The sequence below is a fragment of the Bos grunniens genome, chromosome 14 (assembly GCF_055505025.1).
Source record: "Bos grunniens cultivar Pamir isolate PY7600 chromosome 14, Bosgru_T2T1.0, whole genome shotgun sequence".
In the NCBI taxonomy this organism is placed as follows: Eukaryota; Metazoa; Chordata; class Mammalia; order Artiodactyla; family Bovidae; genus Bos; species Bos grunniens.
Window position 1 is genome coordinate 11,000,506 of NC_141178.1, and position 19,295 is coordinate 11,019,800.

General features: G+C 37.9%; 1 protein-coding gene across 14 annotated transcripts in view; it reads right to left on the reverse strand.

The window, feature by feature from the left end:
• Nucleotides 1-18,987, reverse strand: part of TRIQK (triple QxxK/R motif containing) — a 125,096-nt gene extending 106,109 nt beyond the window's left edge. For 6 of the 14 annotated variants that reach the window (XM_086335274.1, XM_086335273.1, XM_086335265.1 and 3 more), the window contains exon 1: nucleotides 18,917-18,987. The gene's annotated coding sequence lies outside the window, so the exon portion shown is untranslated. Of the gene's footprint in view, nucleotides 1-6,016; nucleotides 6,238-16,744; nucleotides 16,869-18,916 lie in introns of all 14 variants that reach the window. The other 8 variants (XM_086335268.1, XM_086335262.1, XM_086335272.1 and 5 more) reach the window with 4 other exon arrangements.
• Between the last annotated feature and the right edge of the window lie 308 nt (nucleotides 18,988-19,295).

A 19,295-nucleotide genomic window follows, 5' to 3' on the forward strand; every position in this document is an offset into this window, starting at 1 on the left:
AAGCACAGAGATTCCAAAACAAGATGAACACAAAAAGGCTCATTCCAAAACACTTTATAAATAAAATGGCAAAAATTAAAGATAACAAGAGGATATTAAAAGCAGTAAGTTAAAAGCAACAAGTTATATTAAGGAACTCTCCTAAGGCTATTAAAAGCAGCAAGTTAAGTTTGAGGAAACTCCCATATCAGCTGATTTTTAGCAGAAACTCTGCAGATGAGGAAGTAGTGGCATAATATATATAACAATGAAAGAGAAAAACTCACAACCAAAAATACTTTACCTGACATGGCTTTCATTCAGATTTCTTAGCAAAACCAAAAGTTTTACAGACAAGCAGAAGCTGAATTCAACACCACCAAACTCAGTCTAAAAGATATATTGAAGGGACTCCTCTAAGTAGAAAAGGCCACATTAGAAATATGAAAATTATGAAATGAAAAAAAATCTCACTGATAAAGGTAAACATACAGCAAAAGTAATAAATCACCTACTTATAAAACTAGTAGGACTATTATCATCTATATCCACAATAAATAGTTAAGAGACACAAAAATATAAACATCAAATGTAGCAGTGGGGGAATAAAAATATAAGGTGGTCAGAATGCCTTCAAAGTAAATAGATCATAAACTTAAAATAATCACACACACACACACACACATATACATATGTGTATACATACATACATAGGTTGTTATATATGAACCACACAGTAACCACAAATCAAAAACCTAAAATAGATATACACACAAAACTGCAAAAAAAGAGAATCTAAACAACATTAAAATAGTCATCAAGTCAAAATGGAAGAAAAAGAACAAAAAAAGAAAAAAGAACTACAGTAAAAACCCAAAAACAGTTAATCAAATGACAATAAGTTCATACCTATCAAATAATTACTTTAAGCTTAAATGGACTTAATGTTCCAATGAAAAGGCATTCACTGAAGGATTAAAAAATTAAGACCCATATATACGCTTTTTACAAAAGATTCATTACATATCTAAAGACACACATAGACTGAAAGTGAAGAAATGAAAAAACTACTCATGTAAATTGAAACAAAAAAGGCTGGCATAGCACTGACAGATGAAATTTTTTTACAACAAAAACTGTAACAAGAGATAAAGAATGTCAATGCATAATGATAATGGGATCAATCCAACAAGAAGATATAGTAATTGTAAATATAAATGCATACAGTATGGGAGTAACTAAATAAAGCAAATATTAACCAATATAAAAGGAGAAACTTACAGTAATACAATAGTAGTAAAGGATTTTACCACCACACTTACATCAATGGACAAATCATCTAGACAGAAAATTAATGAGAAAAACACTGGCCCTAAATGACATATTAGAGCAAATGGAATTCGTAGATACGCGTGAAATATTCCATCTCAAAATATCACAGTACACAAATTCAAGTGCACATGGGACATTCTCCATGACAGACCACATGCTAGGCCACAAAATACACCTTAATAAATTTAAGAAGACTGAAAATATATCAAGCAGTTTTTTCTTACCAAAATGCTATGAGACTAGAAATCAAATACAAGAAGAAAAAAAAAAAAAAAAACTACAGAAAATGCAAACATGTGGAAGCTAAACAATATGCTAGTTAAACAACCAACGAGAAACAGACAAAAATAAAATGAAGTAAAAAAAATACCTGGAGACAAGTGAAAATTAAAGCACAACAACCCCAAATCTTTGAAATGCAGAAAAGTTAGTTCTAAGATGGAAATTTACAGTGATAAAAGCCTGTTTTTTTCAGGAAACAAAAAAATATGAAATAAACAATCTGATCTTACACCTAAAAGAATAGAAAATAAAGAACTAACAAAATCCAAAGTTAATAGAAGGAACTAAATAAAAAATACCAGAACAGAAATAAACAGAGACAAAAAAAGGAGAGAGAGGAAGAGAGGTAAAGTTCAATAAAACTATTAGTTGGTTTTTGGAAAAGACAAACAAAATGGATGACTCTTTAGCCAGACTCATCAAGAAAGACAGAGCGCGCTCAAAACATTAAATCAAAATGAAAAAGGAGACATGACACCTGATACCACAGTTGGCCCATAAGAGATTACTATAAGCTATTATGTGCCAATAAAAGGCTCATAAGAGATCACCACAAGCCATTATGTGCCAACAAAATGGAAAACCTAGAAGAAATGGATCAATTTCTAAAGATGTAGAATTTCCCAAGACTGAATCAGGAAGAATTAGAAAATATGAAGAGGAAAAATTACCAGTAATAACATTTAATCAGTAATATATTAAAAAAAAATACTCTCAACAAAATCTAGGCATAGATGGCTTCATAGTATTAGAAGTCATAGACACAGCAATCAAACAAGAAAAAGAAATGAGAAATCCAAATTGGAAAGGAGGAGACAAAATTCACTATTTAGAGATGACATGAATATATTTATGTGTGTGTATACTATATATATACACATATATGTAAAATATGTATATAATTTATGCTGTGCTGCGCTTAGTTGTTCAGTCATGTCCGACTCTTTGCAAGCCCATGGACTGTAGCCCTCCAGGCTCCTCTGACCATGGGGATTCTCCAGCCAAAAATACTGGAGTGGATTGCCATGTCCTCTTCCAGTGGATCTTCCCAACCGAGGGATCAAACCCAGGTCTCCCACATTACAGGTGGATTCTTTACATCCGAGACACAAAGAAAGCCCAAGAATACTGGATTGGGTATCCCTTCTCCAAAGGATCTTCCCGAACCAGGAATTGAACTGGAGTCTCTTGCATTGCAGGTGGATTCTTTACCAGCTGAGCTACCAGGGAAACCCATATGATTTATATACACATACAAATATATAGAAAATTCTAAAGATATAACCACAAAACTGTTATGACTCCATGGTTAGGACTCCTCAATGAATTCAAAATGTTAATATACAGAAACTGTTGCATTTCTATACACTAGCAATGAACTATCAGAGAAATTAAGAAAATAATCCCATCTATAATTACATTAAAAAGAATAAAATACCTAGAAATAAATCTAACCAAGGTTGCAAAAGACCTGTATTCAGAAAACTATGACACTGATGAAAGAAACTGAAGCCACACAAATAATTGAAAAATATACTGTGTTCATGGACTGAAATAGTATGGTAAAAATGATCCTATCATTCAAGTAAATCAACAGACTTATGCAAGTCCTATCAAATCCCAAAGGGTTATTTACCAAACTAGAACAAATAACTATAAAATTTGTATGAAAACATAAAAAGACCCTGAAGAGTCAAAGCAATATTGAGAAAGAAGAGCAAAGATGGAGCCATCACCCTCCCTTACTTCAAACTACACTACAAAGCTATGGTAATCAAAACAGTGTGAGAGTGGCACCAAAAAAAAAGACACAGAAATCAATAGAATAGAACTGAGTCCAGAAAGAAACGTACACTTTCCTGATCAATTAATTTACAAAGAAGGAAGTAAGACTATGAAATAGGGAAAAGACAACCTCTTCAATAAATGGTGTTGGGTAACCTGGCCGGTTACACGTGACCGACTCACAGTGCACTACTTTTCCACATAGTATACAAAAAAAAAAAAAACCTGAATGGATTAAAGACTTAAATGTAAGCCATGAAACCATAAAACTCCTAGAAGAAAACATAATATGCTCTTTAACATTAGTCCCAGCAATATTCTTTTGGATCTGCCTCGCCAGGCAAGGAAAATAGAAGCAAAAATAAACAAATAGGACTACATTAAATAAGAAAGCTCTTGCACAGGTGAAGAAACTATGGCAAAATGAAAATGCTGCCCACTGAATGGGAGAAGATATTTGCAAATGACAGATCTGATACAGGGTCAATATTCAAAATATAACAAGGATGCATAAAACTCAGCTTTAAAAAACAAACAAACAAACAAAAAAAACCCAAATACAAAATGCACAGAAGACTTGAATAGACATTTTTCCAATGACATATAGATGGCCAACAGGCACATTAAAAGATGCTCAAAATCATTAATCATCAGGGAAATGAGATATTACTTCACACTTGTCAGACTGGTTATGATCAAAAAGACAAAAATTAACAAGGGTTGGCAAGAATGTAGAGAAAAAGGAACATAGGGAACTGTTGGTGAGAATGTAAGTTGGTATAGCCACTATGAAAACAGAATGGAGGTTCCTAAAAAAAATTACAAACAGAACTACTATATAATCTATTAATTCTATTTCCTGGTATTTTTCTGAAAAGAATAAACACTAATTCAAAAAGACACTGCATCACAGAAAAAGCAAAGGAATTCCAGAAAAACATCTCCTTCTACTTCACTGACTATGCTAAAGGCTTTGACTATGTGGATCACAACAAACTATGGAAAATTCTTCAAGATATGGGAATTCTAGATTACCTTACTTGTCTGGTAAGAAACCTATATGCAGAGCAGGAAGCAAAAGTTAGAACCAGACATGGAACAATGAACTGGTTTAAAATTGGGAAAGTGAAGTGAAGTGAAGTGAAGCGAAGTCGCTCAGTCGTGTCTGACTCTTAGCGACCCCATGGACTGCAGCCTACCAGGCTCCTCCGTCCATGGGATTTTCCAGGCAAGAGTACTGGAGTGGGGTGCCATTGCCTTCTCCATTAAAATTGGGAAAGAGTAGGTAAAAGCTGTATATTGTCACCCTGCTTATTTAACTTATATGCAGTGTACATCATACAAATGTCAGGCTGGATGACTCACAAATTGGAATTAAGACTGCTGGGAGAAATATCAACCACCTCACATATGCAGATGATACCACTCTAAGTGCAGAAAGTGAAGAAAAAAAAAAAGGCTCTTGATGAGGGTGAAAGAGGAGAGTGAAAATGCTGGCTTAGAATTCAACATTCAAAAAATGAAGACCATGGCATGTGGTCCCATGACTTCATGGCAAATAGGTTGGGAAAAAAGTAGAAATAGTGACAGATTTTATTTTCTTGGGCTCCAAAATCACTGTGGACAGTAACTGCCATCACATAATTAAAAGACACTTGCTCCTTGGAAGAAAAGCAATGACAAACCTAGACAGCATATTAAAAAGTAGAGACATTACTTTGCTGACAAAGTTTCATGTAGTCAAGGCTATAGTTTTTCCAGTATTGTGCTGGAGAAGACTCTTGAGAGTCCCTTGGACAGCAAATAGATCAAACCAGTCAATCCTAAAGGAAATCAGTCCCGACTATTCACTGGAAGGACTGCTACTGAAGCTCAAGCTCCAATACTTCGGTCACTTGATGCAGAGAACTAACTCATTGGAAAAGATCCTGATGCTGTGAAAGACTGAGGGTAGGAGAAGGGGGCAACAGAGGATGAGATGGTTGGATTAGCATCATTGACTCAACAGATGTATTTGAGCAAACTCTGGGAGAGAGTGAAGGACAGGGAAGCCTGGCATGCTGCAATTCATAGAATTGCAGAGAGTCAAACACAACGTATAGACTGAACAACAACAAGAAGGATAGCTATACCAAAAGACAGACAATAAGGAGTATTGATGTGGATGTGAACAAACTAGAACCTTCACATATTGCTGGTAGGAAAGCAAAATGGTGCAGCCACTTTGGAAAGCAGTTTGGCAGCTCCTCAGCGTCTAAACAGAAAGGCCATGTGACCTAGAAATTCCATTTCCAGGTATACATGTGACAGAAATGAAAATATAGTCACATAAAAATGTGTACACAAATGTAAATAGAAGCATTATCCCTATAGCCAGAAAGTGAAAACAATCCATGATGAATAGGTAAACAAAATGTGGTATAACCATACAATTCAATATTAATTCAACATAAAAAGAAGTAATGAAATATTGATACATGGTACAACACGGATGAACTTTGAAAACTTTATGCTAAGTGAAAGAAGTCATTTACAAAAAGTCCAATTAATGCATCATTCCTGTTTATTCTCTTTATATATATTCAGAATGAGAAAATCTATCGGAGAAGGTGATGGCACCCCACTCCAGTACTCTTGCCTGGAAAATCCCACGGATGGAGGAGCCTGGTGGGCTGCAGTCCATGGGGTCACAAGGAGTCGGACACGACTGAGCAACTTCCCTTTCACTTTTCACTTTCACGCACTGGAGAAGGAAATGGCAACCCACTTCAGCGTTCTTGCCTGGAGAATCCCACGGACGGGGGAGCCTGGTGGGCTTCCGTCCATGGGGTCACACAGAGTCGGACATGACTGAAGTGACTTAGCAGCAGCAGCAGCATAGGAACAGAAAATAGATTGATAAATGGTTACTTAGGCTGGCACCTCAGCTGGTAAAGAATCTGCCTGCAATGCAGGAGACCCCAGTTCAATTCCTGGATAGGGAAGATCCTCTGGAGAAGGGATAGGCTACCCACTCATGTATTTTGGGGCTTCCCTGGTGACTCAGCTGGTAAAGAATCTGCCTGCAAAGCATTAGACCTGGGTTCAACCCCTGGGTTGGGAAGATACCTTGGAGAAGGGAACAGCTACCCACTCCAGTAGTCTGGCCTGGAGAATTCCATAGACTATACAGTCCATGGGGTCACAAAGAGTCAAACATGACTGAGTGACTTTCACTTTCACTTTTCATGGCTGAGGGTGAGAGCAAAAGAAATAGGGAATGACCAATAAAGGGTACTTTTTGAGGTGATAAATATATTCTAAAATTAGATAGTGATGATCACACACCTCACTCTGAATATGCTAAGACCACTGAATGGTACACTTTAAAATCATAAATTTTATGACTGTGAATTATATCTCGAAGCTGTTATTAAAGGAATCATAATATAGATGTGTAGTCTTTATCTAAAATGCTTGGGCCAGATGTGTCTTGGAGACTACAGAAAGTAACTATGTCTCACAGCTACTATAATTATATAACATGTATGGGGGCAGCATAGCAATATTTCACAGCAAAATCTTATCAATATTGACACTGACTAAAAAAATAAGTATATAAGTCGTCCCCTGTCACTTCAAGGCTGGTTTGCATCAAATGAATTTGTGAAAATCTTGGGAAACATTTTTCAAAACTTGGGATTTTGAAAATGTGAATAATTGGTGTTGAACCCTTATAATGATGATGATTAATATTAGTAATAGTAAAAATATCAACAGTTTCCATTTGTTGTGTTAAGCATGTCACATACGTTATCAGAAATTCTCATATTCCTGTGGGATAAATACAATAAAACCCAACTGGAAAAACTAGGTTTTCTAATTATTAAGTGAGTTTTTCAAGCATGCACAGTTAACAGGGAAAAGGTAGAAAATTGAATTCAAATCTATCTAATCAAAGAACTCACTCACTTTCCTTTACAAGGAAGAGCTGTGTTCAGATCATTTATCTGAGATATAGATTTTACATCTGTAAAATGAAGAAAAGACATTGGGGGATTGTTTGTATATCTCCCTCAAGGAAGAACTGTTATAAATAGAATATAAATGGGTATATCTCAAGGCAACTTACGCCGCATGAAACTATAAGTCATAACATTGGAGAATTTTAGGGAGGGCTACATTTGAAAAATTTAAGAACCAATATCTAAATATTATTAATACTAATCTGATCATGTGTCTCTACAGTTCAAACATCTGAAATGGATCTTCGTTTGCCCACAAGATGAAGACCATTTTGCATGACATACTAGGCTTCTTAGCCTGGGCTAGCAGGTCTTTATTGTCTCAACTCCAGCTACTATTTTTCCAAATTCTGTTCCAGCTACAGAATTTCTTTCATTTTCCAGTCACACGACCCTACTGACAGTCTAGTGGCTTTACACATCTTATTCTCCATGTTACCTTAGCGCCAGCCTCATTCACCTTGAATTTGCAGGCACCCTTCAAAACTGCGTTTCAATGCCACTTCCTCTGAAATAATTCACCTGTGCTTGCCACAAATATAGGCTGATTAAATGATTGACACACAACCAACTTATTAAATGTGGTATGTGCTTACTTCTAAAAGCACGTACGATTTTGGCATACCATAGTAAAGCATTCATTTTTTCTTCTTACAGCAGTATTAACTGACTTTTGTCTTTGGAAGTGATATTCGAAATCTTTACATGAATTTTGTTTCATTTAAAGCATGAAATGAAAAAAAGAAAATCTAGATTATTAAATATACAGAATAATATATACTTGGTTTTAACCTCAGTCCATATAAGACCAAAGAGATGCTACGGTAAGTAGCATATTGAAGGGCAATAGCTGAGTAAATTTGGGTACCGTGGACTGAAATCAAAGTTTCAGTCTTATACACCAAAGTTCATACACATACTTTAGATTAGGAGTTGCAAAGTTTCTCTGTAAAAGGTCAGATCAAAAATACTTTGGGCTCTTCAGGTGAAGAGGCAAAGTCAAATTATAACTCAATTTTGTCAGTGTGATTTGTAGTGCTCTGAGGAGCAATGCAAAGCAAGGAGAGCACCGCATTTACATCACTGTTGCAATTACTCAAAACTGCTGTTTTAATGCAAAAGCAGCTATAGACAATATGTAAACAAATGAGTGTAACTGTGTTTCAATAAAACTTTATTTATAATCAATAAGATTAGAAATTCATATTCTTTCACCTTGCAAAAATTATTGTTTCAATTTTTTCTCAACCATTTAAAACACAAAAAATATTTTTGGTTCCTGGGTTCTATAAAAACAAGCCAGATGTGGGTGGGCCTGGGTCACAATTTGCTGGAGGTATTTTTTAATTTATTCATATCTTAAATTACCAGGTTTCATCTCTGGCATAAATAAATCAAAACATCACATGCTTTATTAAATCTAGATTATTATTACTGAATAAATTTTACATTATATATCTTCTCATGCAGTTTTTACTTAAATTTTTAATTAGACTTAATTATTTAAAGCTACTCTATATCCTAGAAACCTATATGTTTTGATTTTTAATATACCATTGCTTTTGCATTTATATTGTATCATCTTATTATTATCTTTTTTCCTCCAGAAGTAAAAAGTATGTAGTTTAGAGGTTTTATATATTTAAGAATGGTTTTCTGTTGCTGTGTGTGAACAAAACAAATTGCATGGAATTTTAACTCTAAAAATATTTATCTGTTGTCATCTAGTATTTAAAACTACAGAAAAAAAGTCTGCAACCATATTAAGTTTGGTTTCCTGATAATAACGCCCTATCTTCTCCTCTCTCCTTCTATATATAGGAAGGATTTTTTTCCTTCATCATTATGAGTTGAAAAACTGTTGACATTGTGTATCTGAGTTGTCATACTTATATAAGAAATATCCTTTCTGTGTCTATTGACCTTTTTTAGCTCAGAAAATTTTTTTCCTGCTATTTCTGTTTATTGAAAATTCAGGCTCCAAGTTGTTAAGGTATGACCTAAATCAAAACTCTTATGAATATACCAAAACTTTTATGAATAGATTCAAGGAACTAGATCTGGTAGACAGAGTACCTGAAGAAATATGGACAGTGATTCGTAACACTGTACAGGAAGGGGATACTAAAACCATCCCCAAGAAAAAGAAATGCAAGAAGGCAAAGTGGTTCTCTGAAGAGGGCTTACAAGTAGCTAAGAGGAGAAGTAAAAGGCAAAGGAGAAAGGGAAAGATATACCCAACTGAATGGAGAGTTCGAGAGAACAGCAAAGAGAGATAAGAAAGTCTTAAATGAACAATGCAGAGAAATAGAGGAAAACAATAGAATGGGAAAGACTAGAGATCTCTTTAAGGAAATTGGAGATACCAAGAGAACATTTCATGCAAAGATGGGCACAATAAGGGACAAAAATGGCAAGGACCTAACAGAAACAGAAGAGATTAACACAAGGTGGCAAGAATACACAGAACTGTACAAAAAAGCTCCTAATGATCAGATAACCACGATGGTGTGGTCACTCACCTAGAGCTAGACATCCTGGAGTGTGAAATCAAGTGAGCCTTAAGAAGTATTACTATGAACAAAGCTAATGGAGGTGATGAAATTCCAGCTGAGCTATTTCAAATCCTAAAAGATGATGCCGTTAACATGCTGCACTTGTCATGCCAGTAAATTTGGAAAACTCAGCAGTGGCCTCAGGACTGGAAAAGGTCAGTTTTCATTCCAATCTCAAAAAAAGCAATGCCAAAAATGTTCATATTACTATACAATTGCACACATTTCACATACCATTGAGATTATGCTCAAAATCCTTCATGATTTTCAGCAGTTCATGAACCAAGAACTTACAGATGTACAAGCTGGATTTAGAAAAGGAAGAGGAACCAGAGATCAAATTGCCAACATATGCTGGATCATAGAAAAAACAAGGAAATTTCAGAAAAACATCTACTTCTTTTTCATTGACAATGTTAAAAACTTTTGACTGTGTGAATTACAACATACTGTATAATATTCTCGGAGAAGGCAATGGCACCCCACTCCAGTACTCTTGCCTGGAGAATCCCATGGATGGAGGAGCCTAGTGGGCTGCAGTCCATGGGGTCACTAAGAGTCGGACACAACTGAGCAACTTCACTTTCACTTTTCACTTTCATGCATTGGAGAAGGATATGGCAACCCACTCCAGTGTTCTTGCCTGGAGAATCCCAGAGACAGGGGCTCCTGGTGGGCTGCCGTCTATGGGGTCGCACAGAGGCAGACACGACTGACATGACTTAGTAGTAGTGGTGGAATATTCTTAATGAGATGGGAATACCAGACCACCTTACCTGCCTCCAGAGAAACCTGTATGCAAGACAAGAAGCAAAAGTTAGAACTGGACATGGAAAAACAAACTGGGAAAGAGTACATCAAAGCTGCATACTGCCACCCTGCTTATTCAACTTATATGCAGAGTACATCATGCGAATGCTGGACTGGATGAAGCACAAGCTGGAATCAAGATTGCTGAGAGAAATATCAACGACCTCAGATATGCAGATGATACCATTTTAATGGCAGAAAGTAAAGAGAAACTAAAGAGCTTTCTGATGAAAGTCAAAGAGGAGAGTGAAAAAGCTGGCTTAAAACTCAACATTCAAAAAACAAAGATCATGGCATCCAGTCCTACCACTTCATGGCAAATAGTTGGGGAAAAAGCAGAAATAGTGAAAAGTTTTATTTACTTAGATTCAAAAACAATGTGGATGATGACTGCAGCCACAAAACTAAAGACACTTGCTCCTTGGAAGACTAGTTATGACAAACCTAGGGAATGTATTAAAAAGCAGAGACATCACTTTGTTAACAAAGGTCCATATAGTCAAAGCTACGGTTTTTCTAGTAGTCATGTATGGATGTGAGAGTTGGACCATAAAGGAGGCTGAGCACCGAAAAATTGATGTTTTCAAACTTTGGTGCTGAATAAGCCTCTTGTGAATCCCTTAGACAGCAAGGAGATCAAACTAGGCAATCCAAAAGGAAATCAACCCTGAATTTTCATTGGAAGGACTGATGCTAAAGTTCCAATACTTTGGCCACCTGATGCGAAGAGCTGACTTATTGGAAAAGACCCTGATGCTGGGAAAGATTGAAGGCAAGAGGAGAAGGAGACAACAGATGATAAGATGATTGGATGGCATTACTGACTAAGTGGACATGAGTTTAAGCAAACTGCAGGAGACAGAGAACAGGGAAACCTGGCTGCTGCAGTTCATGGGGTCGCAAAGAGTCAGACATGATTTAGCAACGGAAAAACAACAACAACAACAGTCTCTCTATTACATTTTTCTGAATTGTTCTGTTCTCTTCTTTAGGAACAATTATCAGAAATTCCAAGCGTTCATATAACGGACTTCATTCTTTTTTCTCCAAACACAGTTTTCTTTTCATGCATTCAGTATTTTAGCTAGGATAACTTTTCAAGTCTGTTCTCCACACATTAAATTTTCTATAGTAACATCAGTTCTACTCTTTACTGCCTCAAATGTGGACTTATTTAGTATGTTATGTAGTAGGCAGGATAATGTTCCCCCTCAAAGATGCCTAAGTTCTAATTTTTAGAACTTGCGAATGTGTTACCTTATACTGCAAAAGGAACTTTGCAGATGTGATTCAAGGAATAACCTCCTGGACTATCCAACTGAGTCTCTAAATGTTTTAAGTTATCCTAGTTGTGGTCATAAGTGTATCTGACTACAGAAGAATAGTCAGAGAGATGCAATGTTGCTGGCTCTGAAGATGGAGGAACCATCTTTATAAATCAATGAATGTGTGCAGCTCCAGAAGATGGAAAAGGCAAGGAAACATCTCTCCCAGAGGTCCCTGAAAAGAAAGAATTCCTGCCCATACACTGATTGTAGTTCAGTAAAAGCTATATCAGACTTCTGAAGTACAGAATTATAACATCCTGAATTTGTGCTAGTTACATCAGGAATATAAAACTAATACAATTCTCACATTTTTTTCAGTTTTTTCACTCTCTTTTTGTTCTACCTTATCTTCTTTCCACCGTCACTTAATCATGGCTCTTTTTACACAGAGTTCTCCTCTCTATGTGTTAGATATCAAAGAATTCTATCAAGTGTTCTTCCTTACCTTAAAATTCTTCTCAGATTTTCACAGGTATGCCTGAGTATTCTGCCAATTTCCTTTTTCTTGGCTTTGTGGGATTTTTTGTTGTTGTTGTTTCACTTTATTCATTTCAAATGCTATATTTATCCAGAAAAATTTGGCATTGAAAGAGCCTATATAGATCATTTCTACATAATCCAGTGTTTTCCAAATGTGTGCATGTGTGGAGGTTGAGGGAAATATTGAAGAAAGAAGAAGAGAATAAACCTCTACAAACAGACAAAATGAAATCAGGAACTGGGAGATTACTGTTTAAATTATACCTTAAAAAATCTAATATATCCCTGCCCAGAAAGATTCAGTGCTATAGTGAATCACTGTGAATAATGAGAATTTTCATAATATGCAAGCATATTCTTCAGAAAAAAATGGTAGAAAACCAGTAAAAATCTTCAACTCTTGCTATTCTCAAATAAGGAACTTGATGCCTGAAGACATTATAAAATCTAACAAATGATATATCTACTGCAAGAAGCCAGGTCTGAAGCTTTCAATCCAGTGCACTTTCTACCTGGTAGAGGTTATAAACTGCAATCCACAATTAGGATCTGTCACAGGTATCCATATAATTTCTTATACAGATATATATTTGAATGTTTTAAAATTCAAAGTACGTAAAAAATCCTTTGGGATTAAACTATCTTCGTCTTCGCCAAAATTTTAAGGTGTTCAGTCTAACTGGTCTGCTGCTTTTGCAACTTTGTTCTGTAAAATACCATTACAGAAGAACTAAGCTACTTTATCCCTGCTTCATTCTCCATGTTTGGCTTGAAAACCATGAAACTGATAAGATCCTCTCATTTAAGGACTTGTATCCACCTTCTGATTCAATACAACAGAGTTTGTTAAACCACTAAGTACAGAGGATTTATCTATCATTGTCTTTTTAACACTGCAAAACTAAAAAGTAAGCTATGGTGATCTAGTCGCTAAGTCATGTCCCACTCTTGTGACCTGCCAGGCTCCTCTGTCCATGGGATTCTCCAGGCAACAATACTGGAGTGGGTTGCCATTTCCTTCTCCAGTGGATCTCCCCAAACCAGGAATCAAACCCAGGTCTCCTGCATTGCAGGCAGATTCTTTATCTGAGCTACAAGGGAATTAGTAAAAAGTAAGCTAAGAAGAGAGTCCCTTGGACTGCAAGGAGATCCAACCAGTCCATTCTGAAGGAGATCAGCCCTGGGATTTCTTAGGAAGGAATGATGCTAAAGCTGAAACTCCAGTACTTTGGCCACCTCATGCGAAGAGTTGACTCATTGGAAAAGACTCTGATGCTAGGAGGGACTGGGGGCAGGAGGAGAAGGGGACAACAGAGGATGAGATGGCTGGATGGCATCACTGACTCCATGGATGTGAGTCTGAGTTTACTCCAGGAGTTGGTGATGGACAGGACAGCCTGGTGTGCTGCGATTCATGGGGTCGCAAAGAGTCAGACACAACTGAGCGACTGAACTGAGCTGAACTGAAGCTAAGAAGCCGTCTTTTCTTTTTCATGAAAATATATACCTATTCACTCTATTGTTGCAAAGATACTTAACACTCGAACCATATAAGAAAGGATTAAATGTACATAGTAAGTGTGACCAAAACTTAGCTCTTAGGAATCTATGATTCTTTTATGTTCAATAAGGATATATTTAGTCTTAAGAATATCAAATATAATTAAATATATATTGCTATTTTCCACTAATATAATTTTAGTCATTCCGAGAGAATACCAAAAAATAACCATATTCTAAGAAGTATTTTTAAGACCTTCACACTTAAGAGTCAAATCTATTGATATCAAAAACATGGTACATACTCAACAGATGAATAGATAAAGAAGATGTGGTATGTAAATATAAAAGCTTCCCAGGTGGCACTTGGGACAGAATCTGCCTGCCAATGCAGGAGATGCAAGAGGTATTGGTTTGACTCCTGGGTCGAAAGATCCCCTGAAGTAGGAAATGGCAACCTGCTCCAGTATCCTTGCCTGGAAAATTCCATGGACAGAGCAGGCTGGGGGACTACAGCTCATGGGACTGCAGAGATGTGGTGTGCAAGTATACACACACACACACACACACACACACACACACATATATATATATATATATATAGAATAGAATACTATTTAGCCATAAAAAGAATAAAACCTTTCCATTTGCAATAATACAAATGGGCCTAGAAGGTATTATTCTCAGGGAAATAAGACAAATACTGTATATTATCATTTATATGTGGAATCTAAAAAATAAAATGAATGAAAATAACAAATCAGAAACAGACTCACATAGAACAAATTACTGGTTATCAGTGGGGAGATTGGAAGAGAGCAGGGGTATGATAGGGGTAGGGTACTAAGTGGCATGAACTACTATGTATAAAATAAATACAAGGATATGTCATAGAGCATAGGAAATCTACCTAATATTCTATAATAAATTTAAATGGGGTATAATCTACAAAAACTCTTAATCACTATGTTGTATGTGTGCTTAGCCACTATGTCGTGTCCAATTCTTTGTGACCCCACGGACTGTAGCCCACCAGGCTCCTCTGTCCGTGGAATTCTCCAGGCAAGAATACTAGAGTGGGTTGCCATGCCCTCCTCCAGGGAATTGTCCCAAACTAGGGATCAAACCCAGGTCTCCCGCATTGCAGGCAGATTCTTTATTGCCTGAGCTATCAGGGAAGCCCAAGAATACTAGAGTGGGTAGCCTAGCCCTTCTCCAGGGGATCTTCCTGAACCAGGAATAGAACCGGGGTCTCCTGCATTGCAGGCAGATTATTTACCAGCTGAACTACCACGGAAGCCCAGTAGCTTCTAAAACTGATACAATATTATAAAACTACTACACTTAAATTTTAAAGAAAACAAATAAAAATAAGGAAAAAATATGGTACACAGGAACAAAGGCTAGGGGGAAATTTGCTCCAGTTTCATGTTTCTTTATGGAGGAACTCCACTGGAATAGTTTGGAGATGATTTTGGCATTGGAGTAGAGGAAGGAAATTTTTTACTGAGCTGGTGGACCTCTACATTATACAATATTCATCATCCTTAAACTTCAAGGTCCTAAAAGGCAGTAGCTTTTAAGGATATCCTGTTAATAGTCTGAGCAAACTCCAGGAGATAATGAAGGACAGGGGAGCCTGGCTTGCGGCAATCCATAGGGTTGCAAAGCGTTAGACACGACTTAGTGACTGAACAACAACAATAATTTAACAACATCCCTACATACTTCAAATGGCCCAGAGGTACTATCCAGGATGAAAAACCAGAGGACTAGATTAATAGCCCTGGCCTCAGATCCCACTCTGTATTCACAGCTTCTCAACAGGGAAGTTATCTGATTCAAAGCTGAAATCCACTGGTCCATACTATTTCAATGGGGAGAGATAACCCATTACAAACCTGTAAACACTAGAGGTTTATCTTCTTTTTCTCCCCTCTCTGCCCTAGATCATATAGACCAGCGATTCTAACTGTATCTATCTGTTCCTTAAACTGAAATTTTCTCTCACTGGACTAAAGTCTAGGTTCTGAGACAGGAAGTAGAGCTAGAAAGGGGAAAGAAGTATTAGTACTCAGTTTTGGTCTCCCACTGAAAGCAATGCATCCAGTCAGCTCTGTTGTAATGAACTGGATATTACCAACTCTACCTGTCTGTTTACAAATGCAATAGCTATTATTTACTAAGCCCCTAAAACTCTAATTCCATTAGAACTGTCTCTGTAATCAATTTATCTTTATACTAGTTTTTCTACTATAAATGATGAGTTAAGAAAATAATAGTCAAATACTAAACAGTTTGAATATAACTGTAAGTGCTAAAGAACAATACTCATGTTTATTACAAAACACACATATTTTCCTTTTTCATCATTTTCCCTATCTAATGATAGTATCTACTACTGATGCCCACTTTTATTAATAAAGTTAGATAAAGGTATATTAGCAAACAAAATATTTCTATTTACTGCCTTCCATTTTAATACAGAAATCAGGAAAAGAGCCAAACCAGAGTCAAATACAGTATTTTTTAGCCATGGGAAATTATGTTATAAAGGTCATTCATTTGAATTAAAGAATTCTAGTAACATATTGGAGAAGGCAATGGCACCCCACTCCAGTACTCTTGCCTGGAAAACTTCACTTTCACTTTTCACTTTCATGCATTGGAGAAGGAAATGGCAACTCACTCCAGTGTTCTTGCCTGGAGAATCCCAGGGACGGGGGAGCCTGGTGGGCTTCCGTCTATGGGGTCACACAGAGTCGGACACGACTGAAGTGACTTAGCAGCAGCAGCAGCAGCAGTAGCGTACACTAAAAGTAATTTTTTTATTTGTCAAAAATGGACTTTGATAAAAGAGAAAGTTTGTGTATTTAATATTTGTCTAAAAAATACAATTTACCATTTCCCCAAACAAGTTGACAATAATTTCTCTTTTCATTTGCTTAAATATAAGAATATTCTTTGAAAGAATGATCAAATGGCATTTATAATAAAATTCAATTTACATGGTTTTAACAGTCAGCTATCATTTATTGATCATTGGTAGTTCATGTTTGTTAAATACTAAAAAAGTAAACTTTTTTTTTTTTTAAAGAAGAAGAAAAAGGATTCATTGAAGACCATAAACTAAGGTAAGCCACAGTAAGATGCATTGTGGAAGACATGGAAGAGACCCAACTCTCCTCCCAGTACTTTTGGATATAAATTACTCAAGTCACTTTGGAGTGAGGCAAGATGGGAGAGTAATTTTCTTAACTCTCAAGAAGCTGATCGAAAACAGATGTTCTTTATCCAACATCCACTTATGTTTCGAATTGTGTCTTTTTCTAAGGGGAGAGTCAGTAGTTTCTCTTGGCTTCTCAAAATGGTATATACCACCAAAAAGGTCATCCATCATTGAATTAGAAAGTAATCTGTCCCAATTTTTTCAGGCTATGCATATACTTGAAAAAATCTAGTGATATCAATGGGGGAAAAATGTATGCAGGACATTTCAGGTACTACGTAAGAAGAGCTAATACTGAATCAACAACAGAGATCATATAGACCAAAAAAAAGGTTAAACATGTAATCAATAACAGTTTACAATTAGCTCTCCTTACGTTTTATAACCAAAGGGCACATAAGTATCTCCACCTCCCAGATGAGAGAAGTTATGAAGGTTAACTGCCCAATGGCAAATATTTCCTAACACCTAGATTCCTGATTTTAGGTCAATCTTCCTAGTGGTAACAGGCACTACAAGCTTCCTTCTTGAGGATTTACACAGTAAACCTAGCACAAGGAAGTAAAAGCAGACTTTTAGTTTCTTTGTGTTTTCTCTGTGGATTGTTTGCTCTGCTGAATCATTTGAGGCCAGACGATGGGGGCAAAGAAGAGATCTGAATGGTTATCTATGGTTACTATCTCACAGTTAATCATTAAATGGGGCATTGAAGCCAAAGAGGGCTTCAGTTACTTAGTACCAACCACTCTTCTCCATAAGAGGGTCTGAAAGGGAGATCATACATTAATAGGACCTGTCCAAAAATGACTTGCCTCAACTTCCTGAGAAGCTCCTTGAACTCAAACAGCAGCAGCAATCAAAAAGACTTCCAGGTGGAAGAAATCACATCTCCTATCTCCCTTGTCCTAGTCATCCACAGGGACACCATTACCTTGTGGCTTCAAGCATTCACCAAACCTCAGGAAAAGGCTCATTCCCGCCCCACCATCCTGGCAAATAAAGCCACCTCAGGCTGCCTGAAACCCTTCTCTGAACGTGTTCTGATCTGCAGATCCTTGTTCATTTTGGAAGGCGAGGAGCGAAGTGTGCAGAGGAGTAACATGGGAGAGGGAGGCCTGAGTGGGAGCTCTGCACCCACTACATCGGAGAGCACGACAGCGAAATCAGGGGACGCGAGTTCACTGAGGGCACAAGGGGGGCTAGCCCCAACCCAAGGGGAAGGCCGCGGGGAGGCGGGCCGAGCCCCGCTTCGCAGGGCCGTACGGCCAGGGCCAGACACGCTGGCAGGGCGGGGCCCGCCGTTTCTTAGCAACCGCGGCGGCCACGCCCACCCGCGAGCCCTGCGCCCGCGCCCCACCCCCACCGCGAGCGCCCCACGCGCCCGGAAGGCTCCTCACGCACCACCGTTCCTACGGGGTTTCCTGGGCTCTGGAGTCCTCCACTGCCAAAGACCCCTGCGCGCCCACCTCCGCCCAGTACTCCCAAGTGCAGCTCCCAGGGGTGGACCGAGCGTCCCCTAAACGCGCTGAGGGCCCAGTGAGGAACCGCTTTCACCTCCAGACCCGAGCTTCACGGGCAGGGCCTCCCCAATCCCCTCGCCGCCCCTGCCTGACACACACACACCACACACACCTCAGTTCAGCCAGCGCAAGGGCCGACCAACTACGTGTCCGGCTGGAAATGTTGCTGTCCACGGTCCTGTCACTCAGGGGAGGGGGCGGGACGAGCCTGCCGGACTCCCAGAGGGCGGCACGGGGAAGAGGCGGGCTCGACGGAAGGGGGCGGGAACAGCTCTAACCTGCGCTCCGATTGGCCAGGCTCTCTGTCTATCCTCTGCTAGAGCCCCCCGACGGAAATGCGCGGGCGATGTGGCCTTTCCTCAACGTTTAAAGGGATTCTCAAGCCCTCACCCCTGTCTAGCAAACTGACTCTAGAAATTGAAAATAAGGACTGCCACTTGTTTTTAAATATAAAACACAGAAGTACGTTCTTTTGATTATTGAACTTTTCT